This window comes from Pristis pectinata, chromosome 10 (genome assembly GCF_009764475.1).
Source record: "Pristis pectinata isolate sPriPec2 chromosome 10, sPriPec2.1.pri, whole genome shotgun sequence".
NCBI classification, from domain to species: domain Eukaryota; kingdom Metazoa; phylum Chordata; class Chondrichthyes; order Rhinopristiformes; family Pristidae; genus Pristis; species Pristis pectinata.
In genome coordinates, this window is record NC_067414.1 from 48325751 (window position 1) to 48346688 (window position 20938).

General features: G+C 40.1%; 1 protein-coding gene across 2 annotated transcripts in view; it reads left to right on the forward strand.

Moving 5' to 3' along the window:
- The window catches only part of rnf217 (ring finger protein 217), a 108407-nt gene that overhangs the window by 15541 nt on the left and 71928 nt on the right, over nt 1-20938 (forward strand). The window lies entirely within an intron of this gene.

Genomic DNA, 20938 nt, shown 5'->3' on the forward strand with positions numbered 1-20938 from the left:
CAAGATAGTGGCAGTGAAGACATTGGTGGAAGGAGAGAAGGTTTTAAATTTGGCTATCAGCTTGGGGCATTGAGGCATTAGAGGACAGTTCACAATCTGCTGCTGGGGATTGGAGTTGCGCTTCAATCAAGTGGGAGTTCAGGTCTGAGTTTAGTAATGTGGGGAGTGGGGTTGAAATTATTATCATAGTTGTAATTGGTGCATCAAAGTGGTAGAGTGAACTGTGTGCAAGGATGAGATTTTGAATTTAACGTTGGGGTAATGCACTTACAATAGCTTGGTTGCTTTGTCTCAGTTAATGAATCAAAGTAGGAAAGCAGTTGCATATAGCACCTTTTTAGTCCTCTTCCATAGAGGTATTTTTCTAGTTTAGTCCTGCAATAGTTGTGATAAAGACCAGATAACCCATTATTAGTCAAGTTGATCGAATAATGGCTGAACACTGGGAATAATGTATTCTTTTACATTATCAAGGGAATTAACAAAATTGATTCAGTAAATAATAACAATGGAAAATTTGTTGGATTTTTTCCACTCTGAGTTTGTAAAACAAGGAAAACCACAGGGCTTGAGACCACAGGACGTGTTTCTAGAGGAAGACAATGAAGGCACGTGATGAGATGATGGGTGAATTGGATTTATTTAAGAAAAATAACTGATTTGTTGGGCTTAATAATCTTTATCTTTCACCAAACACATCAGGTTCTTATTATAGCTAAATGGAATTTTAGCATAATATATGGAAAGAATAGTGCTACATAACTTCAGTTTTATACTATAAAATAATTCAGTCAGCACCTAGAATTTTAGTTTTTAAAATTGATGTTCAGATGGTCTGTTGAACTGCTTTCAAGTCTTTTATTTAAAGTTGCTTTGCTTACTAAGACCTTTTTCTTCCAACAGAAATGTAAACATGGGTCACGACAGGAGAACAGTGTGTGTAGTTAAGGGCATCCTTGCGCAGCCTTTTTTAAAATTGATAAGAATATGATGCTAGGCAGAGAAAATATTTGCTGACAACTCCTCCGGAGTACTGATTGCAGTACAAATGATCTCTTGACCATTCAGAGAAATTTTACGAGCTGCAGCGATGTGGTTACATAAGAAAAAACATGGGCAAGTAAAGACAATTTTGCTATCATACGTTACTGGTTATAATCACTTGTTTTATCATGGCATCCAATTAGAATCATAGAGTTATATAGCACAGAAACAAGTCCTTCAGCCCAGATCATCCATGTCGACCAAGGTATCTTCTTAAGCTAGTCTACATCCCTCTAAACCTTTTCTTTCCAGACTTGTCCAAATGTCTTTTAAAAGTTGTAATTGTACCTACCTCTGTCACTTCCTCGGGCAGCTCGTTTCATACTCCAACCACTCTCTGTGTAGAAAAACTTTAAATCTTTCCCCTCTCACCTTTAATCTATGCCCTCTAGTTTTAGATTCCCCTACCTTGGAAAAAAGACTGTGACCATCCACCTTATCTGTGCCCCTCATGATTGTATAAACCTCTATAACATCATCCCTCAGCCAACTTTGCTCCAGGGAAAACACTCCCAGCCTCTCCAGTCTCTCCTTATAACTCAAGCCTTCTAGTCATGGCAATATCCTTGTGAATCTGTTCTACATCTTTTCTAGCATAAACATGTCCTTCCTATAGCATGGCAACCAGAACTGCCCACAATATTCCAAGTACAATCTCACCAGTGTCCAATACAGCTATAACACAATATCTGAGCTCTTGTACTCAATGCCCCATCTGATGAAGACACACATGCCATATGTCTTCTTTATCACTTTTTCTATCCGTGTCGCCACTTTCAGGAAACTACTGTATATACTTGTACCCCTTGATCTCTCTGTTTTACAACACTCCACAGGGCCCCACCATTTACTGTGTATGTCCTGTCTGGTTTAACTTTCCAAAATGCTTCACTTCAAACTTGAATGAGTTAAATTCCATCTACCATTCCTTTGCCCACTTTCCCAGTTGATCTAGATCCTGTTGTAACCTTAGACAACCACCTTCATTGTCCACCACACCACCAGCTTTGGTGTCATCTGCAAACTTACTAATCATGCCACCTAAATCATTAACCAACAACAGGGGACCCAGCACTGATCCCTGCAGCACACCACTGGTCACAGGCCTCCAATCTGCAAAACAGCCCTCCACTACTGCCCTCTGCCTCCTTTGACCAAGCCAATATTGTATCCAGTTCGCTAGCCCACTCTGGATCCCATGTGATCTCACATTCTGAACCAGTTTACCATGAGGGACTTTGTCAACAGCCTTGTTAACGTCCACGTAGACAACGTCTATCTTCCTGGTTACCTTTCAAAAAATTCAATTATATTTGTGAGACATTATTTCCCACACACAAAGCCACACTGACTATCCCTACTCGGTCCTTGCCTTTCCAAATACAGGTACTGCCTCAGAATCCCCTCCAGTAACTTACCCACAACTGATGTTAGGCCCACCAGCCTGTAGTTCCCTGGCTTGTCCCTGCAACCTTCTTAAATAAAGGCACAACATTATCCACCTCTCAGTCTTCCAGTACCTCATATATTGAACACCATCTGTTATAATTTTGCCCACTTAGTTTATGCTCCCTTTTTTACTGTGACATCTTTTAATGCCTTGACAAATGTGCCCCTGTGACTTCCTGTTCTTTCATCTAATTCATTTATGATATAGTGAAAATTGAGGCCCCATTGTGGCTCCTAAGGAGACACATTAGTTGCATATTGAGAATTTGATATTATTTCATTTCTGGCTCTTACCACTTAGCCAAATCAATAGGTTGCATTGAAACGTGTGGGGTCTTGGGTAGGTGCCTTCTGGAATTCCATATAAATAAAACCAAAGGCACTCCCTTATCTACTCTATTCTATAACTTCAAAAAAAAACTAGATTTTGTGGACATAACTTGCCCTTCACTAATCCATGCTAGATATATCTGACCATATTTAATCAGGTACTCCATCACTCAGCCCCGTGGTGGATCCACCTTGTCATGCTATCCTGCATGCAGATCCAGCAAATACCACATTTCCATATTACTTTACACACAAATAGCACTAACTTAGAAGAGTAAATGTAAATGCATAATGAAAGCAGATTTAAAGAGAAGATAATGGATGAGTGGGCAGACAAGAGGCAGAAATAATTTATGGGTCTAAAGCACTTTGGGGCAGGACAATATAGAGACAGTATTATCTAAATTAGACAATTTTATCAAGGAGTAAGAACTTAGGAGTGTGTCTTCACCAATTTTTGACATTGAGATGGTGTTGATAAGAAAAGATATGGGATACAGGCCTAATAAATAATGGTATGTTATAAAAAGACATGGAAATCATTCTTTATGATTTCATGCCAATTTCGTCCATGGCCTCAGTAGTAATTTCTGTACATGCATGGTATGAATGCTGTCATCTCCATAATTTCCACGATTCACAGTCTTTTTGCATTAACTGTGCATATTAACCTTGTGTGGTCTGGGAGTCCCACATGACGAGTGAACGTATTTGCACAGTGCCTTTCCATGTCAAGTGCTGCTGGAAGTATTGGGACAGCTTAGAATGGCCTGACATAAAGAGTGCTGGGTCAGACACTGAAGCAAACATCCAGCTTCTCCAACCCAAGAATTTAAAAGTGGATGCTTGGTGAGTTGGGTGGAGTAGGTTGGGGCTTTCAAAGTATTTGGTACCCCTGTAGAGAAAGCAGAATTCTGTGGAGCAGTTGTCTTCTGTATTGGACCCTCCTTCAGAAGTGCAGGCAAAGACTGTCCTTCAAGGAGCCTTTCAGTAAGGTGAATTCTTTCCTCAGGAGCATTTATTGATATTCATGGTCCACTCTGCTTCCTCAGCAGTGTTGGAACTATGATGTGAAGCATGCATTGCATTTCAATTGACATCACTGTTAGTTGCCTAACATCACTCAGGCAGAGGTTATGCTGCAGAGACTAGGTAGTCCTCAGTGCAGAAGACTAGTATTGCACAACAGAGCTCTTTTGTGTCAATCTAACACTGTGGAGCTTCTGTAGACATAATGCAGAGCATGTGTTATTTAGTGCAAGGAGGTACCAATCTGCTATCCAGAACAGGAATAACGATTATTATAGTCTCATTTAAAAATAATGGAAATCCCATAAGACAAAACAAAAACTATGGTCATAATGAGTGAAGGATTTAGCACTTAAATTTATTTGCTGACACTTATGGAATGCTTATTGCAATAATCCACCCACTGAAAGTCATTTATGCAAAACTATTAATATCAGATGAATAGATAAGGAGTCACAAAGAAAAAACAAAAGGCTAGAAAATAAATAGCAAGGGAGTTTGACAATAGTAATAGGAGTTTAGTGAATCAAGCAAACAGGAGCACAGATGGAAGAACCATAGAACCATACGGCACAAAACAGGCCCTTCGGCCCACCAAGTGTTATAACTGTTGGTGATACCCTTCTTTAAGAGAAGAAGTGGCAGGGCAACATTCGGAGTTGTAGAGTTTTTGGACTGAATGAAGAGGACTAAAAAGGATCAAAACACAGAACACTGCAAGAACTCAGTGACTCATGCAGCATCTGTGGAGGGAAAAAGTATTAGTTGAAGTGCGGGTGTGAGTACTGAAAGGGAACAGAAAAGATTGCCGGTATACGGAAATACAGTGGAGGGAGGGGTGGGATCAAGACTGGCAGGTAATAAGTGGAACCAGCTGGGGAAGGGAATATGGGCAGATGAAATCAGGTGGGGGAAGGGGACAGGAAAGGTAAACAAAGGGAGAAAACCAGGTGGACAGGTAATTGCAACACCAGTCATATCTTTCCCCACCCCCTCCCTTCTTTCTGTAGGAACCACTCTCTTCATGACTCCCTACCCACCACCCCCACCCCCCCCAATCCCCTGGCACTTCCCCCACGTCCGTAGGAAGCATAATACTTGTCCTTACACCACCTCCCTCACCACCATCTAGGGATCTAAACGGCCTTTCCAAGTGAGGCAGAGGTTCACCTGCACCTCTCCCGATCTGGTCTACTGCATTTGGTGCTCACAATGTGATCTCCTCTGTATTAGTGGAACAAAGTGCAGTCTATGCAACCATTTTGGGGAGGACCTGCACTCTATTCAAGCTTCTAGTTGCATGTCATTTTAGCTGTCCTTCCTACTCCCACTCTAACTTGTCTGTCCTCATCCTTTTCCAATGCTACAGAAGGGGCAAATGCAAACTGGAAGAACAACATATTATATTCTGCTTGGGTAGCTTACAACACAATGGTATGAACATCTTACATTTCCAACTTCAGGTGCCTCACAGCCCCTGTGTTCTCCTCTCACACACACTCACCCGTCTACCTAGTTTGCTTCTCCCTTTGTTCACCTCTTCCATCTCCTACTCCTCATCATCCCCTTTGAATCTGCTTTCACCTATCACCTCCATTCTCTATCTCACCTTTCCTCATATTGCTATACTCTGGCAATCTGGCAATCAAACATTGACTTGCACCTTTTGCCCCCACAAATGCTGTTTGACCTAGTGAGTTTTTTTGCTCCAGATTTCAATATCTAATTTTTTTTTTTTGTCTTTGCACTAAAAAGGGTGACAAAAATGGATTCTTGAACGAAATGGTTCAAGAAACAATTACAGTTGTAAAGTGAAATGATAAACTGGAAGGACTAAATGAGCTAAATGGATTACATTGAAGAACCAAAAGGGATAGGAATTGACAGTAGGCTCTTAAATAGTCAACAAAACATACAAGAGCAAATAAGTGAGCAAATTCCTCTGAAGAGATAAAGCAGCAGGACAGCAGTAATCGTGTACATCAACCAATTTCTATTAGCTGTGACAACATCTTGTAAAAGATAAAATACAGAATGCTTAAAATACATTCAAGAGAACTATTTTAGTTAGTGTTAAGAGGGGAGATAGTTCCAGACTGGAGTTTAGGGAATTAATTTGAGAGGGAGAAGGGGGTAATACAGGAATAGCATTTTGGAGGTGGTGGAAGTAAGTCAAAAAGGTTTACTAAACTTTGGAAAATTACAAACATAATGCCAGTAAAAATTCCCAAATAAAGAACTGTTATTTGTACTGAGTGAACCAGAAACAGATACTTGCCATGGAGTGCAAGTCGATATCAGAGCAGAAAGAGGCATTCAGAGAGTAGGTAGTGAGTCTGTCATTGCTTCAACCCACTTCTCAGCTTTGCTTACAGCCATATTCATCTAAACCTCCAACAAACTAATCGAAATTTGGACATCAAAAGAAAGGGAAAAAAAACATAGACAAGTAAAATTAAGGTAGACCTAAGGATGTTCCTAAATGCATAAAGAGCAAGAAGATAACCTCAGAAATATTTTCTAATAGAGACCAAAGAAATAGAAGTAGCCCGTATAGCGGCAGAAGACAATGATCTTGTTCTTGATGACTACTTTGTGTCTTATTTGACAAAATGGAGAGGTGGAGGTGGGGGAAGCAAAACAAATATTGTAATTAAGAAGGAAGAGTGTGAAAAATGGGATAGGATAAATAAAGTGAGAGAGAAAACAGAGTTTTATATCTTTATGCATGGATGACCACATTACTCAGTTAAAATGTAACTCATGCTATCAAAAGAAGCGAAGGGAATAAATAGTACAAGCTCTGACATCATTCTTAAATCCTCTGCCTACAAGCATAGTGCCAAAAGAATGGAGGACAGCTATTTTTTGGTAGCATTGTTTAAAAGTGTGTCATAAATATACAAAATACATAAAGTCACTAAACTGTATTCATTGGAGTTGATTTTGGACTTGGATTGTAGAAATGAACTGGGTTTCAGATTTTTATAAGAACCTAAGTAGTAGAAGCAGATGTCAGTCATCTGACCCTTCGAGTCTGCTCTGCCTTTTCATCAAAACCCTGGCATACCTCCTACCCCAGCACCATCTTCCTGCAATATCCCCATATCCTGTGATTTCCAAACTATCCAGAAATCTAACAATATTTTGAATAAACGCAATGACTGAGCCTCCACAGCACTCCAAGGTGCAGAATTGCAAAGATTCATCACCTTCTGAATGAAGAAATTTCTCCTCATCTCAGTACTAAACAGCCTACTCCTTATTCTGAGACTGTGACCCTTATATCTAGATTCCTCATCCTCCCTGCATCTGGCCTATCAAGCCCTGTAAGAATTTTTCAATGAGATCTCCTTTCATTCTTTTAACCTGTAGAGAACACAGGCCTAGTCTACTCAATCTTTCCTCATGCAGAAAGCCCACCATACCTGAAACCAGTCTAGTGAACCTTAGCTGCAATCCATGACGGGTATATTCATTCTTGGGTAAGGAGTCCAAAGCTGCACGCAATACTCCCAGTGCAGTCTCACCAAGGCCTTATATAATTGCAGTGAGACTTTCTTACCCGTCAAATCCTCTTGTAATGAGGGTCAAAATGGAAGTTCAAAGGGGGAGGGGGGCGTGAGATTGAGGCTGGTAGATGATAGGTAGAACCATATGAGGAAGGGATGATGGGCGGATGGAACCAGATAGGGGAGGTGGGGTGGGACAAAGGCTATTTGCGTGAGGGCTGGGAGCAGATTGGGAACAAATGATGGGTCAATGGAACCAGGTGGGAGGAGGGTAATGGGAGAGATGAACGAAGGAAGAAGAAAACTAGGTGGACATGTGAGTGTGTGTGGGAGGAGAACACTGGGCATGTGGATTACCTGAAAATGAAAAATTCAATGTTCATGCCATTGTGCTCTAAGCTACCCAAGTGGAATATGAGAGGTTGCTCTTCCAATTGGTATTTGGCCTCTCCATAGCAATTGAGAAGGCCAATGACAGACAAGTCAGTGTGGCAGTGGGAAGGAGAGTTAAAATGACATGCAACCAAAAGTTTGAGATGGCCATTGCAGACAGAGTGCAGGTGCTCTGCGGAACAGTTGCAAGTCTGTGTTTGGTTTCACTAATGTAGAGGAAGCCATGTAGCGAGCACTGAATGCAGTAGACCAGGTTGGAAGAGGTGCACATGGATCGTGGTGAGGGTGAAGCTGAAGTGAAAGGTTTTACACCTTTGGTTGTGGGGGGAAGTGCCAGGGATGGAGATGAGTGGACGGATGAGATGAGCGGACCAGGGAGTCCTGAAGAGAGTGGTTCCTGTGGAAAGCAGAAAGGGGAAGATTTTACTGGTGGTGAGATCGTGTTGGAGCTGGCGGTAATGGCAGAGGGTGATGTGTTGGAGGTAAAGGTGAGGACTAAGGGAACTCTAGTACTGTTCTGCCTGGGAAGAGGTGGGGTCAGAACAGATGTGCTGGAGATGGAGGAAGTACATGTGAGGGCTCCATCAACTACGGCAGAGGTGAAACTATGCTTTCAGAAGTAGGAGAACACTTCCAAAGTGATATTAAATTCTCCCACTTCAGATAATTTGCTCCTACTTTCAGTTGTATGAGAACTGGCTACTTTTGCCTACTGTCTTTTTTTCAGTTCTGTCTTTTTTGTTTAGTCAGACTGTATGTCATTAGCAATACATTACACAGGCAAGGAAGCTTCATCTTCTCTTAACTGCTCTACTATATCTTTCCATTACCGAAATTCCCTTTGTTCCACCCATCATCCTCCCCCACCTTCTCTGCTAGCTAGACTAACTTGTTTCTCTCTTTCTCAATTCTGTTGAAACATTAACTGTTTCTCTTTTCACAGATGCTGCCTGACCTGCTGAACTTTTCCAGCATTTTCTGTTTTTATTTCAGATTTCCAGCTTCTGCAGATTCTTGATTTTCCAACATACAATTTGCCTTCCTGATCACTTATTGTGCCTTCATGTTGGCTTTCCATCCCAATCCACCATCATTTTGAGATGTTCTCTGCATTTCAGTTTTGTGCATCAAAATGGATGACTGCTCATTTTCATATTATATTCCATCTGCCTTGTTCTCCCCCACTCACTACCTTGTCTGTATCCCCTTTAAGTTTCTTTGCATTCTTCTCCATTATCACAATCCCACCTGGTTTAGTATCGTTTAGTATCAACAGCAAAATTGAAAATATGACATTTGGTCCCATCAACAAAATCACTAGTATAGAGCTGGGGCCCAAGTACCCATTGCAACAGTGCCCCACGAGTTACAGACCGTCAATCTAAAAAGGACCCATTTATTCTCACTCCTCATTTAGTGTCCAACAACTAGTTGTCAATCCCCATAGACCTAAACCTATGAGAAACAGAGGCAGGATATTTCATACAGGCCACAAGTTCTGCTGTCCAGTTTCTTTAAATGTTTTTCTTCCTGCATTGTAGCACTTTAGATTTTGGTTCATAAAAAGAAGAGATTTGACATCTTGTTTATACACTTTAATACAGCCAGCTCAGACAGTTAAATATCCTGTTTCTAAACTAGGTGGGATAATTTGGACAATCTCTGCATCTATACTGGAAGAAAGAATGGCTAACAATATTTATTTACTTGCAACAATATTTGCATTTAAGGTGAAGGGAGTAGGTTCAGAACAGACGTGAGGGGTACGTTTTTTACTGAGAGAGTAGTAGATGCCTGGAATGCATTGCCTGATAGGGTGGTGGAGGAAAATTCATTGGGGGCTTTTAAGAGGGGCTTGGATGGGCACATGAATGAAAGGAAAATAGAGGGATATGGGCATTCTGTAGGCAGGAGGGAATAGCTTTGTCAGCACAACATTGTGGGCTGAATGGCCTGTTTTGTGCTGTTCTCTTCTATGTTCTAATATTTATTTTAATTGCACTGTAGATGAGCCTGCGATGCAGAAACAAATGCATTTTAAAAAGATTGAATTAAAGTGGGCAATTCAAAGCATAAACTTCCTCCTATAAAATTTCCCTGATGTTGGTATTTGCCACTCTGGTTCCTGTCTATTATTCCGTGTTCCTGGGCTTTTATCTAAAACTTGTGTTTCCCGTTTATTACACAACACACACAAAATGCTGGAGGAACTCAGCAGGTCAGGCGGCATCTATGGAGGGAAATAAACGGTCATCAAGGGTCATGACCTGAAAGGCTGAGGCTGATGTTTGTTAGGGCAAACTAGTGGGTAGTTTAGGAGGTGGTGCCCTCTTTCTACAGCCTTGGCAGGCTTCTGTGTGACTTATGAGGAATCTAGAACCCAGGTCATAGTGTCAGTGAATTCTCCTTCTCCACCGTGATTGGTCAAGGACTAGGGATTCCCTGGACTCAATGGGGATGTTACATTTTTACAAAGAGGCTTTGAGAACATACTTGAAATCTTCTCCTCTGTCCATCTGATAATCTTTTCCTCTGACAGAGTTGGGAATAGAGTATCTGTTTTATGGGTCTTATGTCAGGATGAGAATGATGTGATCTGAACAATGGAGCCAACTGAATGTAATTAGAGCCCCAGTGCTGGTAATGTTGACCTGGAAGAGGACAGTGACTTTGATCTGTTTATCCTGACAGTGGATTTGGAGGATTTTCAGAGCCAGCGTTCGTGGTGGTGTCTGTCCAGTGCCTTGAAGTGCCTTCCATTCATATGACAAGTTTCAGAAGCATATAGGAGGGCAGGTATCGTTCCTTCCCAGTAGACTGAGTTTTATGTTGGGTTTGAGGTATTGATCTTCAAACAATCTTTCTTTTCCTCAGATAGTTTAAAATCCATGCCAGTGTACTTAAGGCAATGATGAATCTCATCATTGATGTCCTTCTTCATTGAGAGTTGGCTCCCAAGATAGAAGAAGTGGTCCACTTTTTTTCATGGTCTCATTGTGGACCTTTGTCATTAGAAGGTGGTGTTACATAGTGGGGTAGGTTGACAGAGGGCTTTTGTTGAGTGGATATTGAATGTATGGCCCATCCTTTGGTGTGTTTCAGTGAAGAAGTTGATGATTACTTGGAGCTTGGCCTCCAAACATGAGCAAACACAAGTGCCTATGGAGGTTGGGGTGAACTTGGTTCTGGAATGCAAGCAACATTGGTTGAACAGTTTTCCATTGGTGGAGTAGATTAGTTCCAGTTAATGCAGAGGCTTATTGAAAGCGAGGTGCAAAATTGTGGTGAGAAACATTGAAAATAAGTGCTGGGGCAATAATGACACTTTACTTGATCTTAATTTGCTCTGTCATCTGCCATTTTGTAGACCCATTGATTAGGAACATGGTTTGCCTTCATGAAGTAAACATAAGATGGAGATGAATTTCTGGAGGCAGCCAAATTGGATGGGGGTACTTCATTGCTCCTTCTGTCTAATAGAGGCTTAGTGAGATTGAAAATGTCCATGTACAGTAATTAATATTGCTCCCTGCATAGTCTTCACCCCATGTACGCTTGAAGTTTTAATGGTGTTCAGTATGCCTCCGGGAGGGCAGGAGTAGCTTTGCATCGTCATGTGTTTTTGGATAAGATTCTAAAATTGAGGTTCCATCTGCTATCTCAGATGCATCATAAAAATCCAACTTCAAGAGCTGTGAAGTCCTCCTGGTGTCCTACAATTAACACTAAAGTGATGATCTGGTCTTTTATTTAGTTGCCATTTAAAGGATCTGTGTTGCATGAATTGGCTGCCATTTTTTTGTACATTACAGCACTGAACAAATCTTCAAAAGTAAACTTATTTATTATATTGAGATTTGTGAAAGTTTTTATTTGTGACTGCCATACATTTAATTATACCTTTTAATGTCTTCCAAATGATTTGTAATCCTACCAATTACAGCAACAGTAGTAAGACTAATGAGGTTTCACCTATTCCTCCAGCAGCTTTTTGATATTCATCTATTCTTTTAGCTTCTACAACGCAGACACTGTTTATTGCTGAACATTTTAATGGCATAAAAATTAGGTTATGATTGCATTTGCAGGGTTGCCTTTAAGTACCACTAATCCTAGAAAAGAATTAAAAGCAACCATATGTTAAAATGTCATACATAAAGTCACTACAGAAACTTATCAGAGATGGTCTGCATAGCTTTGTCAAGGGCAGATTTTGTCTGACCAATCTGAATTTTTTTGAGGAACTAACAAAGTGTAGTGATGAGAGCATGCAGTAGATGAGGTTTACATGGACTTCAGTAAAGCCTTTGACAAAGTCCCACATGGGAAACTGGTTGGAGCATATGGGATCCAGGGCACGTTAGAAAGTCAGGGCAAGATAGAGGATGATGATAAAGGGTTTTTTGTGATTGATTGTCTGTGACTAGTGGCGTTCCACAGGAATCAGCACTGGCATCCTTTCTGTTTGTAATGTACACGAGTAATATGGATGTGAATATAGGTGGCGTGATCAGTAAATTCACAGACGATACGAAGATTGGTGGAGTTGTTGACAGTGTGGAGGGTAGTCTTAGACTGCAGGGAGGTATTGATGTGATGGTGAAATGGGCTGCGAAATAGCGAATGGAATTTAATCCAGATAAGTGTGAGTTGATGCATTTTGGAAGTGCAAATGAGGCTAGGACGTACATCAATGACACAATGATGTGAATCCTGCTGATTACCAGTTGTGATTGAGAATGGATAGGCCCAAAAGTTTATTGTGAAACCAAGGAAAATGTTCCTCCTCCCGCCCAACAAAATGTACATATCAAAGTAACATTTTCTTTTCCTTCTTTATCTTTTGATGGCTCTGCAGCTTTTGCTACCATCTGAATTGGGCCTTTGTTGATTTTCTCAATTAAAATTTCAGTATGACACTGGCTTTTGTCAATGGTCTTTTTCAATTTAAATTTGCCATTTTGGTTGCTGGATTCTCCCAAAGTTGGTGCAGTTAAAATGTCTATCATAAAAACTGCATATGCTAGAAATCTGAAATAAAACCTAAGTGTGCAGGTCAAGAAAAATGTGTTGGGGATGGGGGGGGTGGCGTTGGGGAAAGAAAATGAGTTACTGTTTCAGGTCTAAGAGCCTGCAGAATTGCAGATTAAAATGTTGCTGGATTGTGAACCCTTTAAACCTCAACAAATGCTACTCCTGCCTGTTGAGTACAGAGGGTGCGTAGGAGTGATGGAGAGGTCTGATGCAATTGAAATCAGTTCAAGTGCTTGTGATATTTTTGAATTTTATGTTAATCTAATGTATGGAAATTCCACTTAAACTACGTATATCCCATTGCTTTGTGTTTCTATCCATGCCCTAGACCCTACCCTGAAAAGTAAACTAGCAGGTTTCGCTGCATTAGCAACCAAAAAATTTTCAATAGAGCACAGCAGATCCATGAAATATAACCATCAGTCATAATTGGTGTAACAGTGGTTATAATATTTAAATTTGAAAATAATGTGATTCTGTAAAGTCGATAAGTATACAACAGATTTTTTTGTACTGATTTTTTTGTTTAATTCTGTCTATCAGCAAACACAGTTTTATTCAAATTTTTAACCTTTCAAATATCTGGCAATATTTTCACCTTGTTTTTCTTTCTTGGCTGTTCTCTTGTCTCTTTCCTCCTTCCTTTAAGGACTGTTGATACTGGTTCCACTGATGTAAATGACCCTCCAGCATTTTATCCAATTGAGCATTGGTCACTCAGACAACCAGTTTTAGTAAACCATTTTATTTCCAGTCTTACTCTCAGTCTACATTCAAGTGAATTTAATACAAATACCAATACACAGCAATTGCAGCAGATACCTTATTTACCCCTCCCTAAAACAGGCACCAAGATAAACTCAACAAAGACCAGAAACTGGATCATGGTCTGAGAACTTGCTGGTCTGCATTGCTCAGTTATTTCTTGTTGAAGCTTGTGAGCTATTTACTTGTGTTAAATATGTCAGATTTAAACCACAATCAGTGCATGCATTAATGCATCTACTGAGCACACTTGTACTACCCCAGCTGAAAGACCACTGCATTCTCTCCTGTGTGATCTATCAGCATCAGTAAGCAAAGCAAAATTTTGCAGAAGTATTTTTTTTCTCTCTCTCTGGTCTGGTGAACTCAGCTTTGCCAGTAATTACAAGGAATGTTTATAAATGGAATATGCAAAGTGGTAATGTGGCAAGCTGTTGGTATAGACAAAAAAAAACTGCTAAAGAAGGCAGAAAATTTGAATAAAAAAACAAAATTCTGGAAAACATTCATGATTGTGGAGAGAGAAATAGTGTTGACAATACATGTTGATGGTAAAAGAAACATTAACTCTGTTCCTCTCACAGCGGATGCTGCCCAACTTGCTGAATGTTTCAAGATTTTTACTGTGTTAATTTTTTTTTAATTCTTACATTCTTTGATTAAACTGTTAATGGAGATGTAGCAACCTTCCACATTTTTTGAGAAATTAAACTAATTTCATTGTTAATGTCTAACCTTAATAAAGTGTGGAATTTGTTCTTCCTTTTGAGGTAAGAAGAAACAAATTTTAAAAGTTGACAATACTGATAAATGAAGTAAGTTAGATTTTATTAATACCTGCCCCTTTAATCAAAATTTCATTGATGACAAGATTTCAGTATTTTAATTGAAGGATCTATGATTCAAATGTTTGACAATATTACTATATGTCCTGCATAAATAAAATCTGTAATTTTATTTCACAGAAAGTTATGAGAGAGCACATTATTTAAAAAGACAATTGGATATTTATTGAAAAAAAAGAATATTTTCAGTGAGTGAAATGGGTAATATGGCTCCGGTGTAGAAAACAATTGTGTAGTTTCAATACATCAAATAACTTGGTTCTGTTTTGTAATATTCTGTGATTCTGTGAACAGAGAGGTAGTTACAATGATGAGATTGCTTGTGAACAAAGGAAGGATGTCAGAGATTTCTTGAAACCATTCATAGACTCTTGGATGCCCTCATTCTAACTTCCAACAGGAAGTGTAAGCTATCAAAATGAAAACACTTTATTCATGTATAACAACAAATAGAGCAGGCTAGAAGCCAATTTATACGGAAACATGAACACCTGGTTTTGGGAACACCATTTTGAAAGTTTGTGCTAAGATTAGCAATATCTAAATCACCAAACTTTGAGTTCAAAATGTTAATCTTATGATTTAAAATTGAATGTTCCTTTCTAACATGTTTTATTTTATGAAATTCTGACCAAAAAGCCTATACTGTCTGATGTAAACTTGATGTAGTTTTGAGCAGGATAACAATTCATGTTTAATTGTATGTTTTTGCAGTATTTTGTATTCTGCCTGCAATTAATTTACCAATACTTTCTTGTAATGTAAATGGATTTGTCATGTGCCTTACTTCCTGACTTACTGTGTTCATCATTCATTGTGTACGCTAATACTTATGGCATTTGAGTTAAAGTTTATCCAGTTGATAGAATTACATTAATAAAATGGCAACATCATTTGTGATTGATGAGATAACGTATACTTGTACTACTTTATTAAATGGAATGGACCATTGAGATGTCTTTATTGTTATTCTTAGCGAGAGAAAGAGAGAGAAGGCATTCATAACTTAAAAGAAACACTTATGCAGCTGGTTTTCATTGCTACAGTGTAATGATGCTAATCATTTTATTTGGGGATTCACCAGACACTTTTTCGTAGTTTCCTTAATTTTGACTACATCATCATCCATGCTTCCCTCTTGCTTTATTTGTAGGTAAGTTACATGTGTCACTGTAAAATCTTATTTGGATCTAGCCTCTTGAATTTTATATCCTTGATTTAGATTAATTTGTTTTATTCTTATTAAGATGGAGCTGTAACTATTACTTTTATATATTTACCTTTTACTGTAGTGTTTTAAGGCTACTAAATAACAGAGATAGTATTAAAATGTAACATCCTTCTGTTGCTTATCTAATGGTTGTGCTTATTAACCAGAGCCTGAATTCAAGCACTTTGCTTATTGCCTTCAATTTCAGATCACCCAAAATTATTTGACCTTTTATTCTGTCCCAGAGTTTAAATCCTATTCAGATGTCACTTTATTCTTGCTAATCCATACCAACTCCCATTTCCTCAAAGTATTATTTAATATAAATATTTTCATCCTCAGATCCCTTCTTATCTTTACTCCTATCTACATTTCTTTCATCCTTAAATTACACCACCAACCTCTAAGATTTTCCATTTCCTTCAAGAAAAACCTACTGAACAGCATTCTTTTTTAGATATCTTTCATACTGGTTTCTTTGTATATCTATTTACATCTGTGAAACAGATTTCCTTGTTTGAGGGCACCATTTAAATGCTAGTTGTTGTTCACAGAATTTCCTGGTGTTTCTTCCAGAATTGTCTGAAATTATAAATCTGCCTTTGAAAATGTTCTTTGTTACTCTTTTGTACCTTACTTGGACATTTGTAGAGAGTTTATATTACTGATCTGGACAACAGTCCAAAAACATGAGTTCAAATCTCATCAAGGCAGCCGAGACATCTAAATTATTAAATAATTGGGGAGAATTATTTAATAATTATTGGTTGCCAGGTTGTTGTAAAAAAAAACATGTGATATTGACCCTGGAGCCCTGAAGTTTTGTGGTATAACAGGAAAGGCAAACTCCTGTTGATCGTGACCTGACAGCTTCCCTCAGCTACTAAAACAGTGCTCCTCCACATTAATGTTACTTAAGAATTGCTGTGGGTAGCAATGACATAGGATGTGCCCCAAATGGGAAACCTGAGTATTTATTACTAAAAGTGCCAATGTGGCACCACAACTAACTGAGCTGCCCAAGTTCTGAAACATGCAACAGTCAATCTATTGTGGATGCACACTATCCTTAACAGTATTGGCAGGACTGACCAATGTACAAACCTTGTGGGGAATAATCCTGCCTTCACACTGAGTAAATCCTTGGCTGCACAGCAATCCTCTACTGTAATATGTGAGATTGACACAGAGTAGCTCAAATTTGCTTGTCTGTGAGATACTGTAGGATCTGTATTCTACCACAATCTGTAAACTCATGGCCTGCGTGTTCTTCAGATTACCATTTGCATCAAGCCAAATTCAATCAAGAAAGTAAGAGAGTTTATCAGGAAGAGAAGCAGGCTTACTTAAATATGTTACCAACTGGTTGAAGCTAAAACACAGGACTAGATGTCTGTGAAGAACAAAAATCCAGTGATCCAGCAACCAATAGGGCAGGTTAGCCTTTGCAGTTCTGCCACGTCTGATTATGAATGGACAATTTTAAAAACATAACTGGAGGAGAACCCTCCATTGATAACCCCATCCTCAATGATAGTGCAGATAAGTGGAAGTGTTTGCAACTATCTTAAGCCAGAAATTCTGAATGGATGATCTATGCTACTCTCCGAAGTTTCCATCATCACAGTTTAGTCTTCTTCCATTCTGATTCACTCCACGTGAAAACAGCTGCATTTACTATGCCTAGCAATGACTATAGGAAGCAAGAGAAACCTGACAGTAGTGCTGAAGGTCTGTGCTTTTGAACCAGCCCTGCCCTCAGCCAAGCTGTTTCAATACAACTCGAGGACAATGTGGAACATTGCACATACGTCTTGTCAACAAAAAATATTTACCTCCTCAAGTCTGATTGCTTCAGTAGTCCTTTTGAGCAATACTGAACAATAAGTGAATCACATGATGATGCTGGAGGAACTGAGCAGGCCAGGCAGCATCCGTGGAGAAAAGCAGGCAGTCAACGTTTCAGGTCAGGACCCTTCTTCAGGACTGAAGATAGGAAAAGGGGAAGCCCAATATATAGGAGGGAAAAGCAGAGCAGTGATAGGTGGACAGAAGAGGGGAGGCGGGGTGGGCACAAGGTGGTGATAGATAGATGCAGGTAAAAGATAGTGATAGGCAGGTGCGGGGGAGGAGGGGAGAGCAGATCCACTGGGGCATGGGTCAAAGGTAAGGAGAGAAAGGAAAAAAGTATAGGGAAAAAAAAGAGGCTTGGAAAGGGAAGAAGAGAAGAAGTATTGTGTGGGGGGTGGGTTAGTTAAAGTGGGAGAATTCAGTGTTCATGCCATTAGGCTGCAAGCTTCCAAGACAGAAAATGAGGTGCTGTTCCTCCAGATGGCACTTGGAATTCTCCTAGCAGTGGAGGCGGCCAAGGACTGACATATCTGTGATAGTGTGGGAGGGGGAGTTGAAGTGACCGGCAATGGGGAGATGTAGATCGTGGTTACGGACAGAGCGCAGGTGTTCTGTGAAATAGTCTCACCAATGTAGAGGAGGCCACACTTGGAGCACCGAATGCAGTAGATGATATTAAGGGAGGTGCAGGTGAATCTCTGTCTCACCTGAAAGGACTGTTTGGGTCTCTGCATGGAGGTGGTGTAGGAGCAGGTGTTGCACCTCTTCCCCCCCACCCCCCCACCCACCCATCCTGCTCCCACCCCCAGAACATTCCCCTGCCCCCACCATAGGTGCAACACCTGCCCCTCCACACCTCCAATATCTCCATCCAGGGAACCAACAGTCCTTACAGATGAGACAGAGGTTTTTCTGCACCTCCCTTAATATCATCTACTGCATTTGGTGCTCCGAATGTGGCCCTCTCTACATTGGTGAGACCAAACGCAGACTAGGTGACTGTTTTGCAGAACACCAGCACTCCGTCCATAACCGCGATCTGCATGTCCCCGTTGCCAGTCACTTCAACTCCCCCTCCCACACTATCACTGATATGTCAGTCCTCAGCCTTCTCCACTACCAGGAGAATTCCAAGTGCAAACTGGAGGAACAGCACCTCATTTTCCATCTTGGAACCTTGCAGCCTAACAGCATAAACATTAAATTCTTCCACTTTAAGTAATCCCCACTCCCCCCCTTCCCCACAACCACCCCCCACCATGCCTCTTCTCTTCTTCCCTTTCCTAGCTTTTTTTCCTACCCTTTTTTCCTTTCCCTCCTTACCTTTGACCCATCCCCCGGTGGATCTGCTCTCCCCTCCTCCCCCGCACCTGCCTATCACTATCTCTTACCTGCATCTACCTATCACCACCTTGTGCCCACCCTGCCTCCCCTCTTTCGTCCACCTGTCACTGCTCTGCTTTTCCCTCCTATATATTGGGCTTCCACTTTTCCTATCTTCAGTCCTGAAGAAGGGTCCTGACCCGAAACATTGACCGCCTGCTTTGCTCCACAAATGCTGCCTGGCCTGCTGAGTTCCTCCAGTATCATCGTGTTTTTCATCTAGATTCCAGCATCTGCAGTCCTTTGTTTCTCTAATAAACGAATCAGTTTGGGTTTCAGCGGGATAACATCCCCAGATCTCCTGCATCAATAGTCTTCCTTCTGTCAAAATGTCAGAAAAAGGGATGTTCACTGATGATTGTACTTTGCTCAGTTCTATTCACAGTTCTTGAGATAATGTAACAGCCAATGTCTGCGTAGGGCGTAATGTGGAAAGTATTAAGATTTCTGTTGATAAGCGGCAAACAACAATTAGGCCATCTAAATGTCAAACATCAGACAACGAGTAGTTTCAATAAGAGAAAGTCTAATCCTTTTCCCTCACATTAAATAGAATCATCATTGCCAAATTCCCTGAATTCACTATAAGTGTAACTGGGCCAGGCATATTCCTGCTTGTGGCTATATCAACAGTGATGATGGAAAACTCTGTAGTTGTCTGCAGAAGTGCAGCTCCAACAATACTCACTGCCATTCAGGACCATTCTTCCTGCAAGATTGGTACCAAAACCACCACCTTTCACATTTATTACCTCTACTGTTGGGGTGTTGTGATTGGAATATGGAGAATCAATAGATGTCCTCTGACATTTTGCCAAGGCTTCTTCAGTGTACCTCCCATCTCCTAGGATGAGACAGCAGATGCACAGGAATCCATCAAGTTCAAGCCAAATCACAACTCATCCTAACTTGGAAATATAATTTTTTTTTAATTAATCTGGTTAGAATCTTGGGATTCCCAGCAGGATCCTCAAGATAAGAACAACATTTGTTCAAGAAGTTGGTATACTTCCTACTGCGGGGCAATTGGAGATGGGCAATAAATGCTGTCCTTGCTTGTGTCATCAACACCCTGTGAATGAATTTTTTAAAAAGATTGACAGGATTTGATGATTGTGTTTTTGAGGTTGTCAGCTGAAGACGTAATATTTCTCTCTTCATCCTGTTATCAGGTTGCTGATAGTAATTCCAAATTTCCTTGCAACATAGAAGGAGGCATTTTGGCCCATAAAGTTATGCTGATTTGTACAGCAATCCCTTTTCCCCATTATTTTCCCTGTAATTTGTTCACCCCGCATTCCCATCATCCCTGCATCAGATGATACCTCTTGCCTACACATACTAGGAGCAGTTTACGGTGGCCAGTTAACCTACCAACCCATGCCTCTTTGACATTGAGGGGAAACCTACACAGTCATCGCTGAGAAAGTACAAATTCCACATAGACAGCACTGGAGGTCAGGAGTGAATTCGAGTTGCTAGAGCTGTGAAGCAGCAGCTCTGCTAGCTGCGCCACTGTACAACAATTGGAGGAAAGTATTTACACTGAACACCTTTGTCAGCAGAAATAGCTCATTTTAGAATTTAAATACAAATAATCATAAGCAAAGTAACCATGTAAATACCATCTCTGAACAATGGGGATGTTCTGTTCACCTTAAATTGTTGTTTCTTATGTTTGCTGCTCAACACACAAAGTCAAACAATGTAAGGCTAAATGTTTGATTGCAGGATGTTTTCATTTAAGGTCTTTGTTCTTTCTTTCCAGAGTGCACTATTCAAAGTAAAAAAAGTATATAATATTTTTTAAAAAGCAATCATACTTTAGGACAAAGGCACAAGCTCTAATTTACATTCCATTTCACATGCTAAAGCATCTAACAAATGATGAATTGCTTTGTAATTACAATTATTGCTCTCATTTGTTGGGGCATCAGCTCGCACACAATAGGGTTCGACACCAAGAATAAGAACAATAATAAATCCTGAGGGCTGGATTTTAATCAATGACTCACCCAGTTTCTATCCATTACCATATATTTAGAGTAACATGAGCAGCACTACCAGAGATATACCCACTTAGAAAGAGTAGA